Genomic DNA, 5,841 nt, shown 5'->3' with positions numbered 1-5,841 from the left:
GGAGGCTGTGCCCGGGAAGCCTCCCGGTCACCTCGGGGCTGTTTTCCTTGGTGTCCTTCGTGCGCGTCTCCGGGCAGAGCACCACTAGGCAGTAGCCGCCGGCAAGCTAAAGCAGTTCGTCAGCCGGTGGGCGCTGTTCAGGGTGCTCTGCTCACTGACCCCCGGGGGAGCACTTGTTTTGAACCTTGGACCCCACACGCACACCCTGTTTTCTTTTCAGTTGTCCCACTCAATGTTTCTGGTAAATGTCCGGGAGCCCAGCCGCCCAATTTTTTGAGTGGCGGCCCCTGAAGAATTTTTTTTCATCTAGTTCCTGTCAAGTCATCTGTCCGGTCACCCGCCGGACGCCGGTACAGCCATCGGCCACCCGACCGGGGTGGCCCTAAGATACATCTGGACATTTATTTCCTATCAATAGTACCACAGGCACTGCCAATATGGGCTAAGGGCATGGCTTCTGTGGTGGGGTCCAGAGCCACCAGACCCCAGCATCAGGCAGGTAGCACTCATGCATCAGTTGCTGCCTATTTTGCTGAGGACGTGGAGCCTTTGCTGTGCAACCCCTTGGCCTACTGGACAATCTGCAGCCAGGTGTGGCCAGATCTGGCCACAGTTGCCCAGAAAACCTGCCCTGTCCCCTGACCAATATTCTGAGTGAGAGGGTGTTCAGCATCGCTGGGGATGTAGTGACACCCCACTGCACCTGCTTGGATACTGGTTTGGTGGAGCAGCTGGTGTTCCTGAAGGTGAACCTCCCGCTGCTGGGATTCCCCAAGCTCCAGGTGCAGACAGACTGAATGCCACCTTCCTCATTCCATCCACACCTATTTCTATTTCATTTTTTTAAAAACCAGGTAATACACCACTCTCAATTGGAGGGAGCACTAACTGCATCACCAGCAGGGGAAGAACATGTCCCTGCTGAGCTCATTCCCCTGCCAGGATGAACTTGGAGGGATGGGATGGGACTATGGGGAAGGAGGAGGCCCCTGATCCTGGGCATGACCACTAAAACTGCACCCTGCTAGGGTAGGGATACCTGGTGGGACTGCTGGCAGAGCGGCAGCCCCATAAATGCCACAACCAACGATCCCCTGGTGAAAGGCAGGTAAAAGGCACCATAACTTCCAGCTAATACATGCACTCACACAGTCTTGGCTGGGTAAAGCCCAGACCTGTCACGCCTTTGACAGGCCTGATGCTTGCTGGTTGCAGTGCAGTTGTAAGGCTCCCAGTGAGCTCAGCTTAGCTGCCCAGGATGCCAGTTTTCGAGTTGAAAAACCTTTGTCAGGCTGAGGAAGTACCTGCAGTTGGTGTGTCTCCTGGTTCTGGATGGAAGGAATAGTAAAGAAGCCAGGGGCTGGCCTGGCATGCAATCCAGGCAACATAGCCAGTCAGTGAAAATGGAAATGGAGGCGTCAGGGGGTGAGGGACAGGCTAGTGTGACGGTAGTGGATGGGGAGAAAGGGGGATGTAGCAGCGGAGGTAAAAGTGCAGAGGTGCCTGGGGTGTCAGATGTCTGGCAGGTCGCAGCGTGTCAGCATTCCACTGTCTAATCTATATTGAGTCCATGAGTTTCTGTACCTAGGAGACAGATGAAGTGAAATTCATAGGCCCGGCTGTGAAAAGTGGTTTGTAATTTGTTCCCTCTCAGGATCAGGCCTGAGAGACTGGAGGCGGAGTGGGTTTTTTTGGTGAGGAATGTGCCCCCCCAGGTTAGTTGGGTTTTGTTGTCTTTGATAGATTCTGGTGTGCAGTTTGTGGGGGTACTGGAGATAGTTGGCAGGTTTTGTGTTTTGAGCTGTAGGGAGTTGGCTTGTTTGAATGTACAAACAACTTTTCAGAGCTGGGCCTATGAACTGCACTTTATCAGCCTCCTAGGTAGTAGGTACAGGAACTCATGGACTCAATATACACAGTGGAGTTCTGGCATGCTGCAACCCGCCGGACATCTGACTCCCCAGGTACCTCTGCACTTTTACCTACACTGTTACATTGCCATTTCCCCCCATCCACGGCCCCCCACCCCAGCCTGTCCCTCACCCCCTGGTGCCTCCATTTCCATTGATCCTCCCAGTCAGCGGTCACAGTAAGGGAAGTAAACCCACAGCTCTGGAGTTGGTGCCATCGTGCAGGTTTTGGCTTCCTGGACCATGATCCACACTTCCATGCAAGGGACCTCCTGGGATGTGATGGGCTTCATCTCTCCACAAAAGGTAAGTGTCTCTTTTCTTACAGGTTGGCTGACCTCCTACACTGGACTTTAAACTAAGTACAGCAGCGGATAGGGAGGCAGGAGATGGAGAGAGTGTAGAACCTACAAACTGCGAGACATACAGAAGTATACCCCAGGGAAGTACCAAGGGGACCTTTGGGCATCAGAATGGGGGAGGCATCAAAGGCACCATTTGGAGGGCTCAAATGCCTCTATACTAATGTTAGGAGCATGGGGAACAAGCAGGAAGAACTCGCACTTCTGCTTCCAGATAATAACTTTGACTTAGTAGGGCTAATGGAAACCTGGTGGGACCCCACCCATGTGGTACACATTGAGGGCTACAGGTTGTACAGAAGGGACAGAGTAGGGAGGAAAGGGGGTGGGGTTGCTCTCTATGTAAAGGAGCATTATACATCTTCCCTAATCAAAATGGGATCAGAGGAGGAGAAAGTTGAGGAATTGTGGTTTAGCATACATGGAGGTCGGGGGGGAAAGGGACTTGGTGGTGGGGGTCTGCTACAGACCACCACACCAAGAGGAAATGCTAGACTTGGAATTCTTGAGGCAGCTCTCAGGCTGTAAAGTCTAGAGAAGTGGTTGTAATGGGGGACCTAAACTACCCTGACATCTGCTGGGAGGAGCAGTCAGCCAAATCCACCCATTCACGTAGGTTCTTAACCTGCATGCAGGACCTTCCCCTAATGCAGTAGGTATACAGTCCCACTAGGGGGGAATACCTTACTGGGCTTGGTGTTGGCTACTAGGGGAGGACCTGTTGGGAGAGCTGCAGATTCATGGTCACCTTGGGGACAGTGACCACCAATCAATCAAATTCACCATATGGCATAGGGTGGGGAAGATAATGAGTAGCGTGGAAGTGCTTGACTTTAGGAAGGCTAACTTTAGTGTCCTTAGGAGTCTAGTCACACACTGCAGGAGAAGAGTATTGGGGAGATGGGAGTCCAGGAAGGATGGTTGTTCCTAAAGGAAGTGATCTTTTGGGCGCAGAGGGAGACTATCCCAGTATGAGGAAAAAGGGGGAAAAAAGCCAAAAAACGTCTTGTCTAAACAGGGAAATCCAGGGGAGACTAAGGGCAAAAAGGAAGGCATATAGATGGTGGAAGCAGGGGGAAGCTACCAAGGAGGAGTATACCTACTTGGCCCACACTTGCAGGCAGGCAGTTAGAAAGGCCAAAGCAACTACAGAGCTGAGGCTGGCAACACAAATTAAAGACAACAAAAAGTATTTTTTTAGGTATGTAGGAAGTAAAAGGAAGGTGCAGAGCAGCATAGGACCCATACTGAACAAGGAGGAGTAATTAGTTGGACAGCGACTTGGACAAGGGAGTGAAGTGTACTCTGTCCAAGTTTGTGGATGACACAAAAATGTGGGGAGAAGTGGACACACCGGAAGGCAGGGAATAACTACAAGCAGACTTGGGCAGGTTGGACATATGGGCGGAAAACAACAGAATGCAATTCAACAAGGAGAAATGCAAAGTGCTGCACCTAGGGAGGAAAAATGTCCAGCACACCTACTGCCTAGGAAATGACCTGCTTGGAGGCACAGAAGCGGAAAGGGATCTTGGAGTCCTAGCGGACTCCAAGATGAACATGAGTCGTCAGTGTGACGAAGTCATCAGAAAAATTAATGGCACTTTATCGTGCATCAGCAGATGCATGACGAACAGAACCAAGGAGGTGATACTTCCCCTCTATTTGGCGCTGGTCAGACCGCAGTTGGAATACTGCATGCAATTTTGGGCGCCACACTTCAAGAGGGATGTGGAGAACCTGGAGAGGGGCCAGAGAAGGGCCACTCGTATGGTTAAGGGCTTGCAGGCCGAGCCCTATGAAGAGAGACTAGGGCACCTGGACCTCTTCAGCCTCCGCAAGAGAATATGAGAGGTGACCTTGTGGCTGCCTATAAGTTCATCATGGGGGCACAGAAGGGAATTGGTGAGGCTTTACTCACCAAGGCGCCCCTGGGGGTTACAAGAAATAATGACCATAAGCTAGCAGAGAGCAGATTTAGACTAGACATTAGGAAGAACTTCTTCACAGTTAGAGTGGCCAAAGTCTGGAATGGGCTCCCAAGGGAGGTGGTGCTCTCCCCTACACTGGGGGTCTTCAAGAGGAGGTTGGATAGGCATCTGGCTGGGGTCATCTAACCCCAGCCCTCTTTCCTGCCTATGCAGGGGGTCGGACTCGATGATCTATTGAGGTCCCTTCCGACCCTAACATCTATGAATCTATGAACTGTCGATGCTGACTTGGTGCAGAGTCACTTGGAGGGACTGGATGTGCTCAAGTCAGCAGGTCCGGATGAGCTGCATCTGAGGGTACTGAAGGAATTGGCCGGTGTCATAGCAGAACCACTGGCATGGCAATTTGAGTCCTCGTGGCACTTGGGTCAGGTCCCGAAGGACTGGAAAAGGGCCAATGCGGTCCCTATTTTCAAGAAGGGGAGGAAGGAGGATTGGAGTAATTATAGGCCAGTCAGTCTCGCCTCCATCCTTAGAAAGGTCTTTGAAAAGATTATGAAGGATCATATTTGTGGGAGTCCAGTGGGGAAAATAATGCAGCAGGGAAACCAGCATGGATTTGTAGCAGGTAGATCATGCCTGACCAATCTGGTTTCATTTTCTGACAGGGTCACAAAATGCTTAGATGCATGAGTAGAGTTGGATGTTGTTTTCTTGGACTTTATCAAGGCCTTTGATATGGTAGCTCATAAATAAATTAAGAGGCCATGACATAGATGTTTACACGGTCCAGTGGGTGACAAATTGGCTTACCACCCAGAGAGTGGTATTTGATGGGTTGGTATTGACCTGGAAGGATGTGGGTAGTGGGGTCCTGCAGGGTTCAGTCCTTGGACCTGTACTCTTCAATATCTTCATCAGTGACTTAGATGTGGGTGTGAAGTGTACTCTGTCCAAGTTTGTAGATGATACTAAATTGCAGGCAGACCTGGACAGGTTAGAAAAGTGGGCAGTACACAATAGGGCACAGTACATTTTTTAAGGAGGAGACGAAGGAGGACCCTCCTACTGGCTGGGAAGTGACCCTCTCAGCAGCACAGAAGCAGAAAGGGATCTCGGAGTCATAGCGGACTCCAAGATGAACATGAGTCATCAGTGTAATGAAATCATCAGCAAAGCTAACCGCACTTTTTCATGCATCAGCAGATGCATGACAAATAGATTCAAGGAGTTGATACTTCCCCTCTATGCGGCATTGGTCAGACCGCAGTTGGAGTACTGCGTCCAGTTTTAGGTGCCATACCTCAAGAAGGATGTTGACAGACTCAAGAGGATCCAGAGGAGGGCCACTCATATGGTTAGGGGCTTACAGGACAAGTCCTATGAGGACAGACTGGACCTCTTCAGCGTCCACAACAGAAGGCTTAGATGATCTTGTGGCCGCCTACAAATTCATTAGGGGGACGCAGCAAGGGATCGGAGATGCTCTGTTCACCAGGGTGCCTCTTGGGGTAACAAGGAACAATGGTCACAAACTGACAGAGAGCACATTTAGGCTAGATATCAAGAAAAACTTCTTCATGGTAAGGGGGGCCAAAATTTGGAATGGGCTTTCAAGGGAGGTGGTGTTCCCCCTGC

This window comes from Alligator sinensis, unplaced genomic scaffold (genome assembly GCF_000455745.1).
Source record: "Alligator sinensis unplaced genomic scaffold, ASM45574v1 scaffold79_1, whole genome shotgun sequence".
In the NCBI taxonomy this organism is placed as follows: domain Eukaryota; kingdom Metazoa; phylum Chordata; order Crocodylia; family Alligatoridae; genus Alligator; species Alligator sinensis.
The sequence above is the reverse complement of the archived record's forward strand: the minus strand, read 5'-3'. Positions refer to the sequence as shown.